The sequence below is a fragment of the Bacillus rossius genome (assembly GCF_032445375.1).
Source record: "Bacillus rossius redtenbacheri isolate Brsri chromosome 9 unlocalized genomic scaffold, Brsri_v3 Brsri_v3_scf9_2, whole genome shotgun sequence".
Lineage (NCBI taxonomy): Eukaryota > Metazoa > Arthropoda > Insecta > Phasmatodea > Bacillidae > Bacillus > Bacillus rossius.
Window position 1 is genome coordinate 30,773,904 of NW_026962013.1, and position 26,189 is coordinate 30,800,092.

At 36.4% G+C, this 26,189-nt stretch overlaps 1 protein-coding gene across 3 annotated transcripts in view; it reads right to left on the minus strand.

Annotated features, from left to right (window-relative positions):
* LOC134542928 (neutral ceramidase) overlaps positions 1 to 26,189 on the minus strand; it is a 179,120-nt gene that overhangs the window by 150,095 nt on the left and 2,836 nt on the right. Inside the window, exon 1 of one of the 3 annotated variants that reach the window (XM_063387526.1) lies at positions 5,120 to 5,271. The exons of 1 other annotated variant lie outside the window; for it this stretch is intronic. The gene's annotated coding sequence lies outside the window, so the exon portion shown is untranslated. Of the gene's footprint in view, positions 1 to 5,119; positions 5,272 to 26,189 lie in introns of those variants that run through there. One more of the 3 variants, XM_063387524.1, reaches the window with a different exon arrangement.

A 26,189-nucleotide genomic window follows, 5' to 3' on the forward strand; every position in this document is an offset into this window, starting at 1 on the left:
AATTGGCGCATAATTTTATATTGTAAGTGATGTTTCATTTAAGCATAATTTCTATTAAACCATGGAACAAGATAATCGAATATTCTAAAAGTGAACTTTATTAATAATGGCATGGTTTACAAAAAAATTAACTATCATAGGTATTGGGACAACACAGAGCATAAATGTCTGAGTAAGAATCCAATCTAATATTTTTGCGAACACTATTTTGTGGTGATACAATTGATTTCATAAAATGTACAGGTTTACAAGTAGCCTATCTGTAATTCATGAATATTTTGGTTCCATTTACAAAAAAAAACATATTTACAGTGTAAGCATAGTGAGAAGTTTGTTTTCTTATTGAATGCACCCTGATATCTGATATTTGCAATGTGGTTGGCACATCCCCTCTTCTCCTTTTACACCGTGTAGTGACTACTTGTTACTCCTGTGTACAATAGATGCATACAGCTGTGAACGAGTATGACCTTCAAGACCTTGAAATAATTTACCAGGCTCTCTCTGTACGGCTAAATATTTGCTGTAGTCATTTACGAACTAGGGTTTGTTATATATATATGTAGTAATCGTACCACATTTTTCACTAATCAACTAATATCTGGGTGAAACCAGAACTATAATGTTAATAATATATCTTAAGATTGTATTTTAAACCATGACCTAAATACGAGGGTTATTTTTTTTTTCAACATCCGATCGGCTGTAATAAAAAAACGGGAATGAATTGGGAAATTATTTTAATGTCAAAAGAAACGTACATCTTTACTCTATTTTTCCACATAATCACCGTGCAGATTTAGGCATTTGTCGTACCGATGCACCAGCTTTCCAATACCCTCTGCATAAAATGATGCCTCCTGCCTATTCAGCCACGTTTTAACAGTGCTCTGCAGTTCATCATTGGTGTTGAAGCGTCGTCCTCCAAGCCACTTTTTCAACGTGGGGAAAAGGTGATAGTCACTCGGTGCCAAATCCGGACTGTAAGGAGGGTGATCAAACACAACTGAGGTGTGAGTTGGCCGCTCCACATGGTTGGTGGAAGGGGGTAAACACTACGAGACGTGTCGATTCGTGTACGAGCGATTAGGGTATCGATTAATGGGGATGCCATGGAGAAATGAAACTGTAATCACACTGCAGGGCACTGTTAAAACGTGGCTGAATAGGCAGGAGGCATCATTTTATGCAGAGGGTATTGGAAAGCTGGTGCATCGGTACGACAAATGCCTCAATCTGCACGGTGGTTATGTGGAAAAATAGAGTAAAGATGTACGTTTCTTTTGACATTAAAATAATTACCCAATTCATTCCCGTTTTTTTATTACAGCCGATCGGAGGTTGAAAAAAAAATAACCCTCGTATTATCTAGAAGTTGGGAAACAACTAACCAGAGAAAAAGTTCGAAAAGCAAGTGATTCTTTCCTCTTTTTTCTCTTTCATAGATAAGGAGATAATTTTTTAACATCAACGTACTTAACGAAATTCCTACTGCGCTACACACCGTGAAACTAGGTATTTCGCAAAACTTAATTTTTTTTTTATTCAAAGGAAAAATCATTTCCGTAAGAATCACAAAGAATTAAACTGTAAAACCATGTAATTGGTCTATTCAGAGATTTTTCCCGAGACGAGGCCTTAAAAATACATCGTTGATAGTTAACAGCGTGTATCTAGTAGCACTCTCTGCAAATAGCAACAAGCAAGCATTTATCCGACTCTACCTACATATAAGTAACCGTTGAAGTAAGTTTCATGATATATTTATTTGTGACATTATTAGTATGAGTGCTATAAAATCCCGCACTATGTATGTCAACTTGGTCTCGTACCCATTTTTTTTTCGTACGAAAACAATTCCTACTTATAATTTAATGAATTCAAAATAATTTATAAGACTTATTTCCTTGTCAGATGAAAGTGAGGCCATGGATCTATTTCATAAGTTGCTCCAAATGAAAAAACAAACATATATTTATATAAATGGTTATTACAGCAGTTATAATAAATATTGTATATTTTTCTTCGTGCATGCGCGAACATAATTTGCAGCTGTGATGTTAGTATTTATAATTAAGTTAATCCAACCATTGTTGCTTCTTCGTTTTCATATACTGTAATTCTCTTTTATTAAATGGAACGGAAATATTCATGTAAAATTACTATTATTTATACATTTGTACATTTACATGGAAACAACTGTAGAACTACAATATAATGTTCGCAGGAATACTGGGTTCGGATTCTTACACGGGAATTCATGCTTTGTGGGATTTAAGGATCTGAGGCTTTGATAGGTCCATCCCTAAATAAAGTTCAGCGCAGCGTAGTTTGGCAACTCGTACTTGTGTTAAATTGTTTTCACTCAGTGGCTTCTCCTTCAGCAGACAATCAGTGTCTCGGTTAAACGTGAAAATTCGTTGGCCGACGCACGCTCACGAGGGACAGGGAACTATGTAAGTCTGCAACGCATTTGGCGTTGAATCCGAAATGTCGCGGCGACGGAACACGCGGTGAATTGGATCCATAAACGCCCCCGCTGCCGGCTGTGATCTGATTAGGAGCAACGCAGGATTTGCATAAGCCCCGCGGGGCCGAACCGCCGTTTTCCAGCGCGTTTTGGAGGCCACGGCTTCATCGCGCGCTGTCAGGGAACTCCCGTCGTCTCTAGAAGCATTTGCGCGCCGAAACGCAACGCGGACGGCTGGCAACCCCGCGAATGCACAAAGTAATTTTTTTTTTGTAAATGGAACAGAAATCTTCATGAAATATTACAGATAGGGTTCGCAGTAACCAATTATTGTGAAAGGTTTTTTTTTCTTTGTAAACCGTTCCCGGAATACCTTTCCACTATCAACTGTTCACATTATTAAGCATGATACAACAAAATAAAGTACAATTACTGAGTATTCAAATAACTTATCTGTGGTTTTAAAAATATATAGGTATACATAAATATATAAAATTATGCGCCAATTTTCGTAAAAAAAATACTCAGAAAATTTATTTCTGTGCATGGTAAAATTAAATGTGCATGTATGAAAAGTATTTTTTGATTGGAACTAGTGCCAAATAATTTTATTATTTTTAAATCTGTCCTCCCCCCCCTACTCCCTGGAACAACCAGCAAACAATAATCTCACTAGGTTTATGAAGGAGGGGGTTGCAAGTAAAACAAGGTAATGGCCCACGCATCTAAATCAACGTTCTCTTTGTTTAAAGTTAATTCGGATGCTGACTGACTTCGTTTGGTTTTGTGAGGCAGGTGTTACCCTGCATCGGCCCAGTTTGATTTTTTTATTATTATTTTCTCATTATTACCTTTATTTTACGTGCATTTATGTACATTTTTAAACTATACCTTCTTTGCATTCGGTGTTGTCAAAAATATGTTCATCAGGTGTAATATAATAGCTTTGAAAAGTTCCGCAAGAGATAAATTTACAGAAATAGCCCTAAAATAATAGTAATGACCAAAAGTGAAAGAAATCAATTTTTCGTGTGAGACAAAGCCTTAAAGAATTAAAAATATTATTATTTATATATAGTTATATATTAGAAGTATGGGCTACTCAGAACAACGAGAAAAAAATGGAGAATTATTTCTGAAGATGTGCAAAACTTTTGTTATTATGTGGAGAGAGGCTTATTTGCATTCAATTATTACGCTTTGACCACGTTCTCATAGGACAAGCGGGTAGTTTGGACAGGTCCCGAAGGACGATGAAATCATTATCAACACTATGAAATTCAAATGACCCTGTCACGTCCTATCCACCCTGAAGGTAGACTGTGGCAGCAGCCAGTGGACAATGTGTTTGTGTGCGAGTGTGTGTAGTTCACCCTGGTATCGCTAGAGGCAGCGGGCGGCATTCTGTTGGGCTGTTTGCAAGGGGAAGCCTTCTTTTCACAGACGAGAGAGCCAAACGCCCGATCGTGCATCTTCGGTTTTTTTTCTTCTTCATTGTAAATAAATATGGCGGTATTGATAAAAGGATACTAATGGTCAATTAGGTTAGGTTAGCTACATTATAAATACTTTAAAACATTGTGGACGGTTGATTTGGTTAGGATAGCTACATTAAAGATACGGGAAAAAAAAAAAGTTAGCATGAACTTCGGGGAACTTCGGGTTTGGCTCTTTCGTCTGCGAAATGAAGGTTTCCCGAACGAGGCGAAATCAAGTAACAGAAATGTGTAACAAACCACGGTGCTTCCATCTGTGGCGGATTGCACGAAGACAAAATTAAACTTTATAGTATAAACTGTTTAATTAGTTTTAACGAGATGGGCAGTATTTTAACAACAAAAAAATGGTCGAAAATCAGGACCAAAGCCGGGGTTTAAGTAATTTTTTTTTCGGGTTTTAACGCTTTTCATCGGAACCGTTTCACGATATAGTTTTTTTTTTTTTTAATTTCGCTGAGCAAATGGAATTATTCGATAGTCGACGCAGCTGCTCCGGCAGCGAATTCTAGCGGCGGGTGCGGAAACTACGTGTGATTCGCGTCCGGAAATGTAGTTGAAAAAACACGATACGCTTATATATTTCTCACGCTCGGTATTATTTTCAAATAATTTTACGTTAAACCATGAATTTGCTCGTTACCGAGGTCTGGTGTTACACATCTCTGGCGAGTACCGAAAGACTCACTCACATAAACACCCCCCCCCCCCCACCCCCACCCCCACCCCAGCCCACCCTGGCCACGACGGGAGACTTGGCACGACGACTCGGAGCCATGGCCCCCACGTTCGATTACGGGCTCTGGACCCAGGATCGGAGACGCCCCCCCCCCCCCCCCCCCAAATCACAATTTTTACAGTCACGTGCTACATTATAATTGCATGGTAGTTTCTTTACTACACTCTTTTTAGAATGTCATTTAACATGAACATACAGGGCGTAATTATGGTTACTATGTTTTTATAAGTACAAACTAAGCTTTATTAACAAAATTATTTTACTTTAAAATAACCACAGCGAGTATGTATATTTATTTCACACACTGAGATAAAAATAAACAGGGTTGGGCCCTGGACCCAGGGGTGTACCCAGCCCCGCCCTTGTGGGGGCCATGCTCGCAGCGGGAAAGAGGGGAAAGTGGAGGCCACTCACCTGGGTGACCTTCAGACCTTCAGTCTGACGACGACGCCCCCTGTGACGCCGCGGGGGCGGAGGAAGACGCGCGTGCAATACCGACTCGAGCGCCGCGTCGCGGAGGCACTGCTAACTTAACCATATACCAGTCGGGTCTCCCGATCTCCCGGCAAGCTCTGGGTGGCTGGGGAGGGGGGGGTAGGAACCGGAAACGACGGTGCTCCCGGCAGCCGTCAGCTGTTCGTCGCCCCCCCCCCCCCTCCACCCTTTGCAATGCAGCGCGTCGCGTACACTGCCAGCAGCAAGTTTTGTTTCCGAGCGACGACAGTCGGAACACCAGCAATACATACTCTCCGTCGACATCTCCAAACCCAGTGAACGTCCGGTAATGTTACCCTGAAACCTGCGCGGATTCGCCGGGTGGCAAAGTGCACTCAGAAGCACACACGCGTGTGATTCACGGTGTGATGATGAAACTACAGCGTCACTGACACGACCTTTAGCGTGGTAATTGTCTAGGGTTTCAGGAGCGGGAAATACCTGTCCCGAAAGTACTTTTGATATAGTAAACCGGGAATCGATTTTAGAATTTCCGGTTCTTTCGGTTCTTGCGGGACTCGACATCGACAGCATAATATTTCGTTTTTAAGGTTACTTTCATTTGCTACTCTCCTCTGACGTGCCGATCTTTACGGGCGTGGTGAGGGGAGTGAGTCCGCCATGCCAATCGGTATCCCGACTGCTGTGTGCTAGAGTCTGTGGTTGTTGCGCACATATTCTTTAAATACGATAATTTTTTTTTTCTTTTAAGATTGTTTCGAAAAGAATAAATTTAATTTTAAATTAATAATTCTGTGATTTTGCATTCGTTAAAACGATTATTTGTTAAAATGTATTTACTTCCCCTTCCCCCCCCCCCCCTCCTAAAAAGTTAAAGATTCAGAGTAAGACTCACAATACAATGATGTGTTCACGTTATAAGATACTTTTGCAATAAAAACAATTGTAGCATAAATTTTTTATATATTAATTTTTGGGAACTAAAACTTGTTTAATTGTTCGAAACTAACTATTACTACTTCAGTCACCGACTGCTGCACCATTAATAAAAAAAACTACCTATTACCGAAAGTACCGGGAATTCTCGGTTCCGTTAATGACTAGTGCCAAAATTCTGAAAATCGGTTAGGGTTACGAATACCCTAGTCTCAACCGTAGATTGCAGTGTGCATTTAAATTTGCATTTGCTCTTTCTTTCCAATGCACGATTTCTGCCATTAGCGCTGTCATTGTTTTAGGCGTGCTCTGTTGCCAGATATGCACCAGGAAGCAAAGTTTTAATCAAGGTTTTAATGTAATAATATTGTATTAAAATGATTCAGAAACATAGTATTTTGTAAAGTAAATTTTGAAATGAGAATTTTGGAAATATAGTTTCCTGTTGTATTTCATCAAAAACATCGTTTCATAAAACTATTTATTTAAATTATTTCTAAGGAGTCTTTTTTAAAAAACATCACCTTGGTTACAGTTTTAAAACACATTTTGTATAATTTAATATAAAACATTTTGTTCTATTTTTAGCATAGGAAATAATTTTGTGGAATGCCTTGTTAATAATAGTAACAGAATGCTACAATTTGTATCTTCTGTGAGATAATAATTAGTGTTTAGGTTTGGAATTTTGTTTGCCAGAATGACTACTGCTATGAGAATACTGTTAATAGAAACTAATTTGTGGCCTTAAAAATCTTTAAAAAATTAAATATGCAAAATGATATTTATAATTCTAACAAGCCGGGTAGTAAGCCTATCGATCTGGCAACAGTGAACGCCATTTATTATATTGCTGCAAGGGGTTAAAAAGTGAGGGGTAAAATTTAAAAAAAAAAAAACATAACTCCCTTTGTAGATACACTATCAAATCCGTTAAAACTGTTTGTAAATATTATAATCTTTACCTATCTGAAACAATTCTTCATAATAAAAACTATTACTGTAAGGAGTGGAAATAAAAAAGGGTAGAAAAACTAAATGTCATTACTTTTTTAATACATTTACTTTCATATCCATTGTAATTTATTGTAAAACGCCTAAACTTTATCTAAAACTTTTGACTGGAACAATTTTTGATGAAACTGTTACCTTAAAAACAGGACTTGAAATTGTTTGTAAACAATTAAACTTTTTTAGTACCGAATTAATCTGAATTTATTAATAACTCTCTTAATATTACCTTAAACCTTTGTCCAAAAGTTTTAAACGACCACGTATTAGTGCAAGAGATGAAAAATAGTGTTTGAAAATCAAAAATAATTGCATGACTACCTAACTAGGCATATTATGAAATTCGTTAAGACATTCAATGCTGGATGCATTAAGTTAAAAATTAATTTAAAATATTTTCGCTGCATGGAATATGAGAAAATGTTAAATTTATCGTTTTTTGAATATTGACGAACATATAGGATGTTATGTCGGCTACATTAAGTTCTTAAAATGTTCCAGGAGTTTATAGAAGTTTCCAAAATATTTCGAAAGAAATAGGTACTTTGAAATCTACCTACACCTGTAGGCTGTGCTGAAAAAGAATGTATTTATTTATATTATATGCTATCGTATACAAGTGGCCAACCATTTTTTTTTACATTTACGTTGTTTTCTTGGTTGTCAATAATCAATCAAGAAAGAATATTATTTTCATTCTGCACACTGTGACAAATTAGTTTTTTTTTTTTTTTATCAAAAACATCCTTAATCCAGAACCAAAAAAACTCTATGTCTAATTGAATAATGAAGTGCTATTTGTGTAACAGCTTAAGTTTCACATGATTTAAATACCAATGAGCAAAAAAGGAACTTATATTCTTCATCTGCACAGTTTCATTTTTGGACTTGGATTGTTTTTGACAAGACCTCTTCAGTTGGTAAGAAACGTTCTTCGTAAATTTAAGATGAAAGTTTTTAACTGTGCTGTTATCTTAACGCAACGATGGATGAGAGACTCTCACTCAACCTTTAGGTTCGGTCAGCCAATCATAATCATCCCAGTTAAAAACAATAGGTAAGTTTTCTTAGCATGTTTTTCTTACATCAAAACTCGTGATTTCAAGTATGACGTAGAGCGCCAGCCGAATAATGCATTACACATCACATATTCTTTCTCGGAATGAGCAAGGTTGTGTTTTTGAATGATATTTCGGAGGAGCCAGTTCGAATATCAGTCCGGCCTCATTACAATTTCTTTTCCTGTGCTGTTTCCATTAGTTAAATCAAGAAAATGTTGAAATGTTTCCTTGCTACATACAGTCCACGACTGATTACTACTCTAATAATATCTTAATTTTATTTTTATTATTAATTTTTTTAATGAATTGTGACAGTTTGCGTATGATGGAGGCGATTAAGGCAATTGTGAATTACTGTCGGTTTTATAGTTTTTGTATGAAAATCGAACTAAAATACTAGAAATATGAGAATTTTTAATTTTTTTTTTAGTCTAAAAACAATTTCACACAACATACTTGACGTCCGCGTTAAAAAAAAAAAAAAAAAAAAAAGATACTGGTTGTACACCTGTCAACTTGTTATCTTACGAAGAAGATAAACACAACAGACACTCAGTAATGCTAGCAGGCTTATTGCGAAATAAAGTTTGTTTTTTCCGACTTATTTCCAATAACAAATACTTGAACTGAATGTTGGGTGCACAAAGGATAGATACGAGACATAAACATATTTCCTACTAATACCACATATCTTCCGTGCCATGTAAACTGTCGCGATATTGACAGTTATCAATAGAAGTACCAATTGTCAACGTATCCATCTGCCTTTGTTGTCATGGAAACAGTGGTTGTTTGCCAGTGTTCTTAGAGACAGTTGGGCATGATGGAGAAACTCTTAATTTCTGAGACTGATACATAGTTTTTGAAGTAGTTTTGAGCCCACCCGCTAGATAGTAACTTTAGTAAAATATTACTAACATAGCTACATTTATTGTGAGAAGTAATGCATAAGCTATTATCAGGCAAACAAACAAATGACAATTAATTCACTTTATTTTGGTAGCTACATATTGTGTGGTGCGGCACACCAGAAATACTGCATCTCCTTCTCATTTATATAGAAAATGCTTTTTTATTACAAAAAGTAACATTTTTTTTCACAGCTTAAGTCTCTTCTACCAAGAAATTAGTCGTCAAGTAGTTGTTATCATTATAAAACTAACACTTTGTATTTGAACCTCACGCCCAAATGTTTTTTTTTTCTTCTATTAGTTATGGGCCCTACCCAACAGATACCTATAGTCACATGTCGCGAAAAAAAATACGAGTTTCAGTTACCACTGTAAGAGCCGCAATCCTGTGTTCTATGAGAATGTGTACCATTTGGGGGAAGCCTTTCTTTTCACAGACGAGAGAGCCAAAACCCGAAGTTCCCCGAAGTTCCCCGAAGTTCACGCTAGCTTTTTTTTTCCGTATCTTTAATGTAGCTATCCTAACCAAATCAACTGTCCACAATGTTTTGAAGTATTTATAATGTAGCTAGCCTAACATAATTGACCATTAGTATCATTTTATCAACACCGCCATATTTATTTACAATGAACAAAAAAAAACCGAAGATGCACGATCGGGCGTTTGGCTCTCTCGTCTGTGAAAAAGAAGGCTTCCCACCATTTGGTACTACCTTAGAGAACTGTCGAATTTGAGACAATATTTGCTTGACGCATGCAGCACCGTCTGCCCCCTGACCTTCACCAACACCGACGACATCGGAGGCCGCGTTGGCCGAGAGTTCGGATCAGGTCAGTTCCTAGCGAGGTCACGCCCGGCTGTGTTCGCGCTCCGGAGACGCAGCGGACGTTTCCGGGTGAGAATCTAAACCCAGTATTATTGCGAACAGTTTTTTTTTTCATGTAAATGTCAAAAAAATTACAAATATCTGTAAATGTACGAATAACTCTGTTTCATTTATAAAATTAAAATTACAGTGTATGGATTATTGTGTCTTTTTTTATCGCTTTTATTATTATAGAGACATGCAAAATTGGCGGATTCATTTCGCGATAGGCTAGCATCAAAACAACTATACCTTCGTACCGCTTCTGCCATTGGCCCACATTTTATCCGGGGAACTGTGAGCCAATGGGAAACACTAAACCAAGAAAGTGCCGAATTACGGACAGCCTAGTTGAGACGTCTCACGCGTCAGTAGCCAATGAACAGGTGTCATTTCCGCGAGTATTTAAAGGACTGTGGGGTCTATCCTAGAGGTCAATGAATCCGCGAATTTTGCAGGTCTCTAGGCTATTAAATATTCAGTATCCTACATATTATTAAAGACAGATAGAAACGAAGAATAAAATGCATGAAAGCTGTCGGTAAGAATCAACAGAAAAACACTTAAATAATAGTAATGAAAAGAGAATTAAATAACTATCATGACGAGTAAGGGTAAGTTTTAAGATATGTTCCTGTAGGTTTCATCACTACGGCTGTTTTACATGTGTTGTTTGCCTGATTTTTTTTAAAACTTTATTTGCAAGCTGTAAGGATGTCCAGTAACAACTTGTGTGACCTTCACCGGTACTAAAATACGCTTTAGAAATATTTTAATGGAAATAAGTATGTGGTTTAACGAACGTGTTCTCGTTAATCAAAACAACGAGACTTTTCACATAACGGTGTGACGTGAAAAATATATATATTTATATATTTACCTGCATCATGAGACTACCTACGCCGCGTAAGACCTTCGTATTCACCCTATTAAACCAAATGACATTATATATATGTTCACTTTAAAATTAAAATTACTATAATATAAAATGTTATGTAAAATTTAATGTTTATTTGGTATTAAAAAAATTAAGTGTGAACGACTTGCCTTGTTTTTAAAATTATAGTAGATCCAAAACGTGAGCTTGGCTTTGGTTGTTTTTATATAAATAAATATATTGGTAAAAATACGCCATGTGTTGTAAATGAGTACGTCACACGAGGAGTCTGAAATATTGACATCTAACTGTCGCGTGATGTATTCCTACTCTCGTTCCAATCCGCCATCCTGACGTGTTGTTCTTTTTGTTGTGTGGATTTTTTTTTTTTGCCTTTATGCATATTGTGGCCGGAATCCAATCACTGCTTGGGCCGCAGTGTTCTACGAACTAATCAGCGTACTAGCGTTTGGAATACGCACGCGGCGCGATTTTTTCTTTACGAACGGCGCAGAGCTCCTGGCTTTGAATATATATATATACTGTATAGAAGTCGCGAGTGGATAGGATTTACTCTACGTTTTTCAGAAGCGTATGATGAGCAGCTTGGGAAATTCACCGCTGCAGTGCGCTGCCGTAACGCCCTGTATCGTCTTAGTTGTTATTTACACGTTAGAGCGCAGCTCTGTCGCCCGCTGTCATTCCCCGCACCCCCCACTTATCATTCACTGCAGCTCAAGTTCGTTCAACGGAGGGGGAAGGGGTGTTTGAAGAGTTCGACACTTGTCCGCTAGGGACCACCACAAGTCGATGCCCTAGATATGGTGGCGATTGCGGCGGTGAATTAACCAACTACCTCAAAACCGTATTAGAAATTTTAACCTGGGCTGGCGACTTCTCAAAGCTCCTGGCATGAAATTTTCGCAACAGTTTCGTTTGCTCGGGAGACGAGTCGAGATAAGCTTTTATCAACGAGATACGTTGGCAGTTCGCCACCCTCTTTGTCTAGCCACGTAAACCTCAGTCGAACATTTTTTTTCTCTCTCCTGCTAACGATGTCGGAAACTGCGCTAGGCCTCGTCTCTACGAATAATGAAATTCAAATATGTAACGTGTTTCGTTGTTCCATATACCTGTATTTTCCTAGAAACTAAGCCTTATCCCTACTCCCGAGTTCTGGATTCCGTTATTAAAAAACTAGCTGCACAGTGAAATTAAACTAAAAAAAAAAAGCATGAAGCGCTAGTCTGACTCACGCACCAAGGGTTCCGAACCACCAAACTATGCGACGCTTAGTTCGAGTCCGACGCGCAATTTTCCCAATTTTGTTACTTTTTATGCTTTAGAGTTTAGACTACAATCGCACTCAGTTTGACTACTGCATCTATTACCGTTTTTACCATAGAGCTAAAACAAAAAAAATTGGAAAAAAATCAGTTATCAAAAACGCTTCATTGGAAGACATTTTTCACACGTTGTCAAGAGATACTAATATGATTGTATGAGACAGGGAGCCACAAAACGAAATAAACAGACTGTATTAGTTTCAGGGTGTTTTGAGAGCTAACCATTTGCTGCAATACGTCTCTGTAAACAATGTTTCGTATCTTCCTTCTATTTTAGTGCCCCGATAAATCTGCATTCCTTATTCATTCCGTTAATTTTGATGAGCCTTCGAGGTTACTACAGTCTAAAGTTTGATAATAGTTAAAACCTTTTGTTTCAAAAACACTTCACGTGTTCCTTGCAAATGTTTTGCCGACTCTTAGTTTGTTCTTGAGCCATATCGCGTCGGCGCGCATCTGCGTCTTCGACCGTCTCAGAGGCAAGCTGAGAGGCCGTAAGTTCTGCGTGCAGCTGACGTCGAGAATAAGACTCTTCGGTCGTCTCAGAGGCAAGCTGAGATGCTATGCGATCAGCGTTCTCCTGGCGTCGAGAAACCGCCTACACAGATTTTTCAGCCACTCTAGTAGCTGCTCAGTTCTCCGCTGTTCTGCATGAAGCGGCGGTTTCTTGCTGTCTGACTATCTTCATAGCTCGAGCTTTTTGTGAGCTCTGCGAAAGATTCTGCTTGCGTTTGCGAGTCGTGATATAAATAATTTGTTACTTAATTGTTACTGAAAGAGGTAACTCAAACCTATCCGAAAAGAAAATATCGAGATACTAGAAAGGTAGCCCAACGCCATCTATCGGCACTCGAAGAAAACTTACAGCACCTCAGATTGAATCGGAAATTAAAATAAATGCGTTTTATTTTCACCTTCTTCTTCTGGATTGAAAAAATTTTTGGAACCTCTGCTATAAAAACAAACAATTTTTGTAATACCATTGTATTCAAAAATGGGCATTTAAAATTTCGATACACTGTAAAAATATTCTTTGTAAATGGAACTCAAATAACCATGTCAAAAAAAACATATATTTGAAAATTAGTACATTAATATGAATAACTGTATTGCTACGAAGAAAAAAAATTCGCAGTAATATTGGGTTCGGATTCTTGCCCGAGCATTTGTGTTTTGTGTAGTCCCGGTACCTACTTAAGTGAAAGTTATTTGTAGACCGTTTACTGAGTAGCTTACCAGAATAAACTGCGCACATCAGTAAGCATAAATAAACAAAATAAAGTACGATTGTGTAATTTTCGATTACAATTTCCATAGTTTAAAAAACAATTATGCTGTCACAAAACATCAATAAATCCAAAATGTTTGTAAGCGCGACCAGATATATTCTGTTTTGTTCCCAAAAAAACGTGTTTCATGCGTTTTACGAAATTTACAGTATTTTTTTCTTGTAGCATCACAAACATTTTCCTCGGCAACTGTTGGCCTCTGGGTTCTTACACTCCATTGCTTGTATATGTCGGGCCATTCTTCGGCGTGCCTCCGGAGGCTGGAGCGTTTCGGACGTCATTGTCTATCGGAAGTCGTGGCGTGTTGGGGGGTGGGGGGGGAAGATGATTCATCGATGGACTGGGTTGCCTTCCGGGGCGCCCGGGCGCCAGAGCCGGGCCGGATATTGCCCACGAATCCAACGAACTCCCGATCCCGCCCCAGCGCGACGACGCCGTGACCTTTGACCCCCGCGTCAACGGACGATCTGCCGCGGGCCGCACAGCTCCTCCTGTCAGTCGCGATACTCCGGATATGTACATACACATGCACATACACATACACATTGAACTCCGAATGGTTGTGGTCTGACCGTTCGAAAATTCGTACCTCGGAACAAAACGAATCCAAGTCCAATCTCGAAGGTTTTGATTTTTATTTCAGATTACGTCGTATAAGTTCGATTTTTCCTTCCAACTATAGCATTAAAACTCACTCCAAAAACATTTTCTTAAGTCAAGGCTCACACGCAATTTTGATTGTTTTTTTTTTTTTCGTAACGCCCCCCCCCCCCCCCCCCCCCCCTCCATTACTTTTAATTTCTTCATTTTAAAGACTTTTTATAAAAAATAACTAACTAGATTACTATCTTGCATTTGTTGTTCTAGCACAAAAATATTCAACGGATTTTCACTTAGTGTGACATGATGAGTTTGAAAAGTCGCGCAAGTGATGACAGTAGCAAAGACTTCCGCGCCTTTTTGAAAACCATGATATTACACTAAGTGATTAGCTGTTGAAAATATATCTTGCAGAACAATAATTGCAAGGGAGGGAGGGTCTGAAATAAAAGTTCAAACATAGCCCTTAGATAAAATTAATGACAAAAAACAAAGAAAAAATCTGTATGGAGTGTGATATAGAAAACTTCAGCAGTGGTTCGCGAAAGTTATAAAAGCATATAAAAAAAAAGCTTTAGTTGAGCCAGACAAACTTAAGTCCAGTTCCAATGTTATGTTCCTGTGGCTGTTGGGAAACGTCCTTAATTTGGAAGCAAGTTATCAAACGTTCCTGTTTATCTTCCTCACGCATGTGGAGATTGATGTATCATAAAAAAAATTGGTATGTAACATCTTAGCTCTCGGTATACGGCATATGGAAGGAGTAATTTCGTGAAAATCGAACGTAAGTCGATGAACGTAAATGTGACACAAAGATGGCGGACCCACGTGTAGAAACATAAAATCATATAGACACTTTCGTAAATATTTGGGTACATACCAAACGTAGGGGAACTTGCCCCAGTGCCGGACACCTAAGGCAAAAAAATTGATTTCTTAAAACCTTTACACGGATGAAACAAATTTATATTACTAGCGATAGGTGGATATATGAGGTACAATTTTATACCAAAATAACCCGATCAAAAATTTTTTTAACAGTGTTATTTTAAGATTACAAATACCATGCTAATCAAGATATTTCAAAAACCTGTTCCCAGTACCGGACACATTATTCTTAACACATAAATACTATATAAAGTCAACATACATTACATATAGACATAAAATACATAACTTTAAGTAACAGTTTTCATAAAAGTGATTTTTTTTGTAATTGTTGGCAGTGTTCACACACAAAATATGTTATTTGGTCACTGTCAGCACATGTAACATGAGCCCAATCACAGCAGGTACGACACTGAACCCAGTCCTCTTCAAAATTCTCTCCACAAAGAACACACACAGTCTTTTCGTAACCATCATCCGTTGTGTTCTTTTCCTTAACTTCTCTGTTGAAATCAAGTCTTTTTTTTGCGATTGTATTTTCTGAGTTGGACTTCATTTTAGACATTCTGTTAGCCTCACTTGTTGCATTCTTTTTATTGAATAGTTGTCCTTCCTTATCTTTCAGTTTCTTCTGCTTTTGTTCTTCTTTTAGTTTTTTCAGTCGCTTAATTTCTTCTTTGTCTGCCAGCAGTTTTTTATTGGGTGTAGAAGTCAAAATTTCACTTTTTTCTCCTCTCCTTTTCCTTGAAATGATCTTCCTCTTCAAATCATCAGCAATTGGAGAAATCTTCTCAATGGCATTTTGGAAGGCCTTGGAAGTGGAGGGAACAGCCATGTCAACCAAATGTGTGTGCTGAGGTGGTATGGCCACTTGCATGTTGAAAGTTGAAGCTCTAGTCTCTTCAAGATGTTGGCCAGAGACATCACAATGGCCTACTCTTTTTTCTGGTTCTGTCAGTGGACCTACACTGATGTTCGATGCTGGGAGAAAATCTAGCTCAGTGAAAATATTTTTATTCAATGGGTAGATCCCTGTAAATTCGAATCCTGATTTTGCTAGATCCATTCTGCATATTTTTGAGAAAGCATTTCCTACCAATCCACAGATATCTTGTTCAGTGATTTTCAAACCTTTTCTTCCATACTTGGACATCCATGTCTCATATGCTGAATTAAATGCATTTTTGAAAGGTTTCATGACTGCTCTATCCAATTGCTGAAGCTTGTGTGTGGTATGTGGGGGTAAACTCAACATATGAACATTATGTTCCTTGGCATACTGAATGACTTGCAGGTTTTTGTGAGTGCTATGACCATCCAATACCAACAGAACTGGACTCTGTTCTGATGGGTGAACTTTCTCAACAAATGACTTCAGCCATTTCAGAATTCCTGATACTGAGATCCAACCACTTTCTTGAGCATCAAATGTGCTTCCATCTGGTGCATCTTTTGTCAATACTGTGTTCATTCGAATCCTGGGAAACAAAAAGAGGGGGGATAAACAGATCCCCTGCAGCATTGATGCAAAGCATCACAGTTATGTTCCTTCCACGTTCACCCGATGTGAGCTTGCTAACTTGTTTTTTCCTTTTAAGAGACAAAACTTTCGATGTGTTAGAATGTACAACACTGACACCAGTTTCGTCGCAGTTGAAAATTCTGCTTGGAGGAAAAGAATACTTTCTTGTCAGCTCTTCTAATTTGGCAAAAAAGTTGTTCACCTGTTCCTGGTTAAAACCATGAGCTCTCTGTAGGCTTGTGGATTGAGCACAGCGCAGAGAAAATTCAGGATGGCGTTTAATGAATCCACGATAAAATTTGTTTCCTGCAGTCTTTTTCTTTTTGTTGAACTAATGTGGCAATTTCAAGTGCTCAGGTAGATCGTATGCCAAGGTTAACAGTTTTTTTTTATTAACTGGCAAGAAACAACTGTCCAGGTGTTTAAGATGTTCAACGAGATCACTTTCTAAACTGTCATTAAATGTGTTTCGAAATCTACCCATTGTAGGTGAGAGTTTAACAGAATTACCTTGTTTGATTGCACAGACACGCTCTCCTAATGTGCTTTTAGGCACAGAAAAATGTCCAGCTGCTTCTCTAATACTGTAAATGCCCGCCAAAACACCATCTAAAGCTTTTTTCAATTTATCTTCATCCCATTTTCCTTTTTTGGTTGCTGCCATCGTTCAAAATATTCCTGAAAACAAACAATACTTATAATGTGTTTTTTTACGATATTTTATTTCTGTCCGGTACTGGGAACATAGCCACTGTCCGGTACTGGGGCAACGTGATAGTTCACAAAACATTGCAAATGACTAAAACCTAAGCGAAATTATCTCAATGTCAATACTGCTTTTTTATCTCTAAACATGTGGAATCTCAAGTAAAATATGATAAACACAATTTACTTACCTAAAGAAGGTAAAAAATTGGTTCAAAAATTAACTGTGTAGTATGAAAAACAAGCCCTCCACACTTTCCAACGAATAACTCAACCATTGAATATATATAACTTATAGAAGTCGCGAGGGGATAGGATTTATTATTCCAATTTTCGGATCCAAAACTGTGGTAGTTGTTAGCTCCGCCGCTAGACAGCTCTTCTTTCCACAAGAGGGTGCTCGTAGTTACCAGCTTCCACGCCAGAGCGCTGTAGCGTCGCTTTTTTCAAGGTCATGCGCGTAATTCTCTGTCTCACTCTATCGAGAGGCGGTGTCTTTTGTTGAAATCCGAGCGCTTAGATACGGGCGGGCGCAACTGAATTGGAGGAGTACGGCCACCGAAAAAAAAAAAGTGCGGTTAAAAGATGCCAACATCATAATTTAAGTTTTAATTATAAGAAAACTACAGAAATTTCTTAAACGTAATAACTTAAAAAAAAAATACTGACATTCGTAGTTCAGAATTTATAAAATGTTGTGTTAACGGAGTTGCTCATTGAGTAAAATGGCAAAACATAATTTGGAATAATTCTTGACAACGTTGAATGATTTTGGTAGCTATGAAACAACTATGTCTGCGATGACTGTTCAAACGCGTGCACGTAATGTTATTAGTAACTGAAACTAATGGTATGATGTCATACTTTGTGGCTATGCAGTTTATAATTTTTTTTAACATAAGATGAAGCATTTTTACATAATGTTTTGGTTGTTTCGTAATTCAAAATAAATAATCTTAAACGTTATATGGTGAATATTCCCAGTAACGAATGACCACTAAAAAAATCAATTTTGGCAACATAGATCTGAAAAGTTAACGATTTACTATGTTAAGTTGCTTATAAATAACGCACATTTCCCGGATCTCCAAAGAAAATATGAGTTTTTGTTATAGCATTGAGTTGCCACTCTTTACATTCCTTGCTTTGAGGTTAGATACACAAGTTATGCTCGTAAAAACGATGCGCAAGTATTTTGAATACAAATATATTTTCTTTTAATAACCGAAAGGTAAATAATATTTCCATGAAATATAATACAATTATTTAAACACAGACAACATATAAGAGCTATTTTTTGTTTATTATTCCATCTGGCGTGATAAATATTATATTTTAAAAACAGTTTGTGGATTTTTAATATAAAATAAATATTTATTTATGACATCAATTTAAGTTGTTCAAAAAATTCACTTTGGTATGAATTCAACCACATTCATGTTATTCAGGGCATAAAATTAGAAACTACCAAAAAAGATTATCTACATTGCTGTTTTGTGTAAATCTGTGCACGGACTTAGTAAGTGATATATTTATAATTCCTCATTTTATCAACCCATTTTAACACAAGAGAAAAAAGGATTGTATACTAAAAATTATTATGTTAAACCATTAATTAGCAGGAAACATGTATGAATAATCTATTTAAATTTGCATTTGAACAGTGAATATTATTTTGCAATAATAAATATATTTTATCATCGTATATTACGGATGAAAAGTTTGTATTTCCATCTAATCAGAAGAATTATGACACAGTTAATTAAATTGCTTTACAAGTTTTTATTCACATGAAAATCATTAAAAATTGGTTGGGAAGTTATATAAATATACAAAAACAAATCATTATACATACAATTTTATTATCTTAGTGAATTTAAATTAATGGTGTCCCAGTGACTACTGCGAAGGAAAAAATCTTGCGAAAGGTTTCCTCGTAATTGAAATTCTTAAAAAAAAATTTATCTCTCATTTTTGGTGACATTTCTGACAAGTTGTACGATGAAATTTGTGACTGGCAAATGAATGTTGTGAAGCAATAAACAAAATATCACATTCGTGAACTACAAATGTATAGTTTTTATTTTATAGTAAAAGTATATCTAATAACCCGTGGCTTTGCTCACGTAATTTCCGGGTATTGCTGATATTCTACCATTTTAAGAAAAGTATGTATTAAATTCCAAAGATTTTTGAAGAATTATACACAAAGAACTGTCAAGTATAGAACATATTTAATAAATAAAAATATTTTTACGACTTATTTTTAATTGGTTTAGCGGAAGCCTATTTTAACTTTTATTTAAAATTAAGTACCTACCTTATTTTCTATCTCCCGGTTTAGTGACTTTGAGGATATATTTTTCCTTGATAAAATCTTAACTCTTTTCCATCTGACGAAGAAGCCAATTAAAATGTAAACTAAGACTCGCGCACTTATTGTATGTTAAGACTGCCATCGTTTTAAATTACTGTAATTTTTTTAGTTATAGTCATGCTTAGGATAATAACATAATACGCCTTATTACGCATACATTTCAGTATTCATGAAACCAATGCATTTTTATTTGAAATGTAGAGCAGTTACCAAATTTCTTATCTCTCATATTGATTTTTTGGTATGGCTAGTATTACTTAAAACTAAATTTTTGAATTTTCACTGATGTACTCTTTTCCCTTTTCTATGTGATTTAGAAAATATAGCAATATACGTAAACCAATTAAACTAAAATCATCCTGAATTTTTATTACCGCAAAAAGTTAAATACAAAAAATTTTAATATGCGTATTTTATTATTGAATGTATATATATATCTTGCCAATACTGATTTAGTGGGTTCCATTTTTATTTTAATTTTTTAAAATAATATCTACCCCTTTTACTACTTAATAGATAACGTTGAATAAGAGAAGGTTGTTTAAGGTATGTTGATTTTCCTTGCCAATATCTAAAAGTAAATTTGTACAAACGCGAAATATAGTTTAAATAAGTATTTTACTTTTAAAATAAAACCATATTTTGAACGGAACACTGACTATTGACCCAATACAAAGTTTTAATAGCTAATTTTCACTTCACTCGGGTACAGAATCCCATAATTCAGTGATTCCCGTGGCTAGCTTCTTTTGGTATTTCATCATTCTCAAACGACGGTAAAGGAAGCTCCTCTTCAAGGTCGCCTAACGATGCTGATAAGACCTGCCGGGTAATTTGAATCGTTGGTCTTGGATTTTCGAAGGAGGACTGTGGGGGGGGGGGGGGGGGTGAAGGATGATGTCACGACTGGGCTGGTTAACCTAGTTCTGCCAAATACCACCAGGGGCGTATACGGCCGATACCCAGCGATGAAAGCGATCGCAGCGGCGGAGCTTGGAACTACAACAATTCTTCTGAGAAACCGGACAGAAAATTTAACCTGGGCTCGCGACTTCTATACATTATATATATTCAATGACTCAACTACGGCAAGAGATACGACCAAGTGGCGCTATCTATACAATTGCTTTGTGTAACTCTACCTGCCTATGACCGTCAAGTGCTGTTATCTATCGGAGAAACGCGTAACCTTGTACTGTCCGGAACTGGGGATCGTCCGGTACTGGGGCAAGTTCCCCTATTGGTGTACCAAATGAAACTTTAAGATACTTGAACTACAATGGAATATATCTGGTATACTAAAAAAGTCATCGTAAAAATTAATCCCAAGTCTTTAAAAAAAAACGTAAGAAAAATGTCATTAAAATGGAAATAATACATATTCTCCCTTCCAACTCTCATTAGACCTGATGCTGCAGGGGACAAATGACATGTTTCAAAGCTTGTTACTAGAAATATCTTTCTACTTACTTTGTTTTACTTTTTAAAAACATTATAATATAATCAGCCCAATAAGTTTAACATTTGTTTGTAGAAAGTATTTAAAGACCTGTTTTAGTCATTTAAGCAAAAACATTGCATAAAATATGTTTTGTTTTAATTATTCAAGTTAATATTTTAGTAATTCCTTGGGTCTAAGTATAACTTTTAACGTGTGCGGAAACTTAATCAAGTCCAAAGCCGGGATCTATTAGGCTGCAACTTTTGGTTTGAATATTACTTAAAAGATAGTGCCACGTTCGTAATGATTTAGAGAACCAACCAAATGTTAAATATCTTTGACGCAATGTTCGTCCCAACACAATTTTCCTGACTAATAAATTATAGATATTTTTTTAAGTTGCTATTATATTTTCTTATCGTTATCCAAGTTTACAAAATGTATTCCAGATCAGTTTCACTACCAAAAAGTTTAATTTGACACACGAATACGCTTCGTACTTCCTCCGACATTCGCGAAACATGCCAGAGCGCATGTCGTACCCGTGGGTCCGCCATCTTGAAGATTTTGACTCGTAACTATAGCAGTTTCTGCATGCATGCGCATTGGACTTTAAACCTGTTACATTTCGGTAGTGTAATGCGCACTTATGTCATTGAATTTCTGTTGCATACTAAAATTTCACCCTCAACGCGCCTAAAGAAGTATAACCTAAAAAAATGCAGGCAATGGTAATTCCGGTCCAGGGGGAAATGTCACGTGTTCAGGGTTGAGGCATTTACATGCGACGCATTCAGTACTCTTGTTCTGCTAGCCCTGAGAAATCAGCAGTGCCAGCTCGCTAAACAGAATTATAGTTAAGTTGTTACCGTTTTTGGTGATACATAAAATTTAGAGTGGAAAATCTTAGTCGAGTTCGTTAAAGGGCAATATACGATCAAAGGGGTAGAAATGGGGAAAATATTTTTAAAAACAGAAAAATCGGTGTAACTCCTATAATGAGAAAAAAATCACATCCGTCTGAACGTATTATAACTAGAGACCCGTGAATTTCGCGGATTCAATGACCTCCAGGATAGACTCCAATATCCTCTAAACACTCGGGCAAATGCCAACTGTTCATTGGCTGTTGACTTGTGAGACGTCTCGACTGGGTGGCCTGTGATTCGACATTTCTATGAGTGAGGGTCTCTAAATGGCCCTCAGTCCTCCAGATTAACAGAGAACCAATGACAGAAGCAGCACTAAGGTATAATTATTTGAATTTTAGCATAACACAAAATGAATCCGTGAAATTCACGGGTCTCTAATTATAACTCGTATGAGTAATATCAAAATCTTTTGTCTGAATAAGTTTTTGATACTACTAAATCATAACTGCAAGGAGTTGAAAAAACAAGGGTTGGGGGACAAAAAAATCATACCTCCATTCGTAGGCACAACATATAATTCGTACAAATTATGTATTATTTGTGTATGTATTTAGGGAAACAAGAACTTTTTGTTTCCCTAAAATAAATACTTTTCGTATATTTATCACGCTCTGCATTATTTTAAGTAATTATACGTTAAATTAAATGCCCAAGTTTCGTATTATAAGTTTATTTGCGACATGAGAACATACGAATTTGCTCGTTACCGGGGTTAGATGTTTACTCGTTACCGAGGTAAGATGTTCACACATCACTGACGCGTGATGAAAGACTCGCTCATATTTTTATTTACTTTCCTGTGAAGCTTCCCGTACCTAAATTAGACTTGTTTGTTTCTAAGGTACAAGAGTTTAGATTCAACTGTGGAGTGTTCATTACATGTAACAAAAAAACACGTGCAATAGGTTATCCGTTTACGGTAGTATTCTAGATACTTAAACACCATCTATTAATTTTCCTATGACTTGTTGATCAAATAAGCGACTAAGAGCACAAAAGCAGCAATTCAACAACTCAATGAGGGTGTTATACAGTAAACGAACCAACTTATTTCCATCCCGGTGGCGTTTGTGCACATTTGACGGCAGAAATTTGTATATTGGCGCAAGTAGGTTGTTACTCTCAGTGTAAGAAACCAATTAGAAAATAACAATAGTAATATAATCCAACCATATGCAATCCGGACAGAAGGTGAAATGTAGCAGCAGCTGTCAATTAACTAAATTCAGTATGTATATAAAATCATATCCCATTTCTAATTTTAATAGTATCAACTGTAAGCATTGTGGAGTGTTGGTTCATGGTCACAATTAAAGAGTAACTCAAACATTTTTAGATAAGCGCATGCGTTGTTTGTTGTTTTCTCGCTTGTGGTCGCAAAATGGCGAGTCCTGAGGGTAAAGCTGTTTTAGTTATGCAATTTGCTAATAGTGAATCTGTAATTTCATTTCAACGCTCGTTTCGTTTAAAGTTTAATTGTGATCCCCCCGTGGGGAAAAAAAATCCGACGATGGTATAGGTAATTCGAGACGACAGAGCTATTCTTCTGTGGCCTCCGCGTTCACCTGACATAAAGCCATGCGAATTTCTTTTCCTTTGGGGCTTTATTAAATATCAGCTCTACGTTCCGCCGCTATCCAATGATTTGCCAGAGTTGAGACACAGATTTGAAGAAGCTATTGCTTCCATTACTCCGGACTTGTTAACCAAAGTGTAAGAAGAATTGGACTTTGCGTTGGATGTGAGCAGTACCACTAAAGGTACACATAATGAAAATTTGTAAGAAAAAATAGCTTAGTTTACCTTCGATTTGATGTATGATTGGTTGTAAATACTCTAAATTAAACTGGTATAATACATCATTGGAACTGGGACGGTCTTTTATGGTCACAGTGTACATTGACTTGTTCATGTACAAGTAGAAGGAGTTAAGCCTAACAACAGAATATAGAATGCTCATTGGTCAATAAAAAGGTCTCAACTTTTCTTTTGGCAGGTTACACGTGATTGTGTGACCACTTCTCCTTGTCTATGACTGGCTCAGAATGGTCAAGGACGTGTCAAGAGCACTGTATGTAGTACATCAACGCAAAGGAGATAAGTATGTGCTTCAAGTCTACTTTTCTACTTAATGAAACTGATAAATAATCGTGGTTTTATATCTCTTCATAGTACAGACGCGTGATTTAAAATGAGGAGAAAGAAAAGTAATTGTTTGTTATTGAGATTTAAAACACCTTTCGGGTCCCGGGCTAAAAATTGGCCTGGTTGAATTTTTAATGTTCGTATTTGGCAATGGGTTATCTAAAAGGTGGCCACGTCTAACCCTAAAACGTCAGAACTGTGACAGCGACTTCATTCAAACTCTGTCCGCAGTGACAAGTCAAAACTTTTTGAAAGAGGTTTGTAACGCGCTTGACCATCCTCCACGTGCGGGATCAGCAATGAAACAGCTACCTCGCCTGACTCCAGGAAACTCTACTATTCACTGAACCCGAGTCATACGCCCGAACCACGTTCTTGAGACTTCGGTTTTCTGTTAGGTGGATATCAAATAAATACTACCTATTGTAGCCGTTACCATGTGTGACTTCCAGAAATTTTTTCTATAGTTTTTCGTTTCATGGTCCATAAACCCCAAAACCAGCGTCAATGTGTGTGTGTGTGTGTGTGTGTGTGTGTGTGTCAAAATTTTGTGGACACGATAACTGCCGCAATTCTTCACAAATCACTTCCAAACTGATACATAAAATTTAGAGTGAAAATCTCAGTCGAGTTCGTTAAAGGGCAATATACGAACAAAGGGGTAGAAATGGGGAAAATATTTTGAAAGACAGAAAAATCGGTGTAACTCCCATAATAAGAAAATATCTCATCCGTTTGAACGTATTATAACTCGTATGAGTAATACCAAAATCTTTTGTCTGAATAAGTTTTTGATACGACTAAATCATAACTGCAAGAAGCTGAAAAAACAAGGGTTGGGGGACAAAAAATCATACCTCCCTTCGTAGGCACAACATGTAATTCGTACAAATTATGTATTAATCTTACAATTTGTATCTAAAACTTTTGTCTTGAACAATTGTTGATTAAAGAACCATTGCTGCAAGGGGTTGAAAAAATGAGAGGTAAAAAAAAATCATAACTCCCGTAGTAGGTACCGATCCAATTCGTTGAAATTGTTTGTAAAGCTTATAATTCTTATTTACAACTTTAGTTGGAAATTCTTTTTTATATGACGAACTATTTTTGCAGGGGTTGAAAAAATAAATGGGTAGAATTAAAAAATTCTTAATTTACGTACCTTGTGCACTATTAATCCGTTTTGTTTCATTGTAAAACCTTAAATTAATACCTACAACATTCGTCTGAAATAATATTTTTCACGAACCATTACTGCAATGGGTGGAATAAACAGGGATTGAATGACCAAAAAATTCATAACTCCCTTTGAAGGCAACCATCAAATTCGTTCAAATTGTTTGTAAATATTACAATTTTTATCTAAAACTTTTGTCTGAAACAATGTTTTATTAGACGAACTTTGCTGCAAGGGGTTGAAACAGTAAAAGGTAGAATTTAAAAAAAAATCATGATTCCCTTAGTAAGTACACTATCAAATCAGTTCAGATTGCTAGTAAATTTTAAAAATTTTACCTAAAACATTTATCTGAAACAATTTTTGATCATATAAACTATTACTGAAAGGTACTGAAAAAACTTGGAGTTGAAATAAGAAAATAAAACTAACCTACCATGTACTCTATCGAATTAATGTTTACTTTTGTTTAAAATTTAAAATATTATTAAAAACCTTTGTCTAAAGTAAATTTTATATTATAAATCATTACTGCAAGGGGTGCAAATAACAAGGATAAAAAGTAAAATTTCATAATATTTTTTACATGTTCTTTCTAATCCATTATAATTTATTGTAAAACTCCTTAACTTTATTTAATAACTTTGGTTGAAACAATTAACGTAAAATAGTTGAAAATTAAAAAAAATATGTAAAACTTTCTTTGTATCAAATTCGTCGAAATTTATTAATAACCATCTTAATATTACCTTAAACCTTTGTCAAAAAAAATTTATACGACCACGTATTTGATCAAGTGATGAAAAATAGTGTTTGGAGGTCAGAAATAATTTTATAACTACCTTAGTATGTATAATATGAAATTCGTTAATGTATTCAATGCTGGATGCATTAAGTTAAAAACATTCAAAATATTTTCGCGGCATGGAAAATAAGAAAATGTT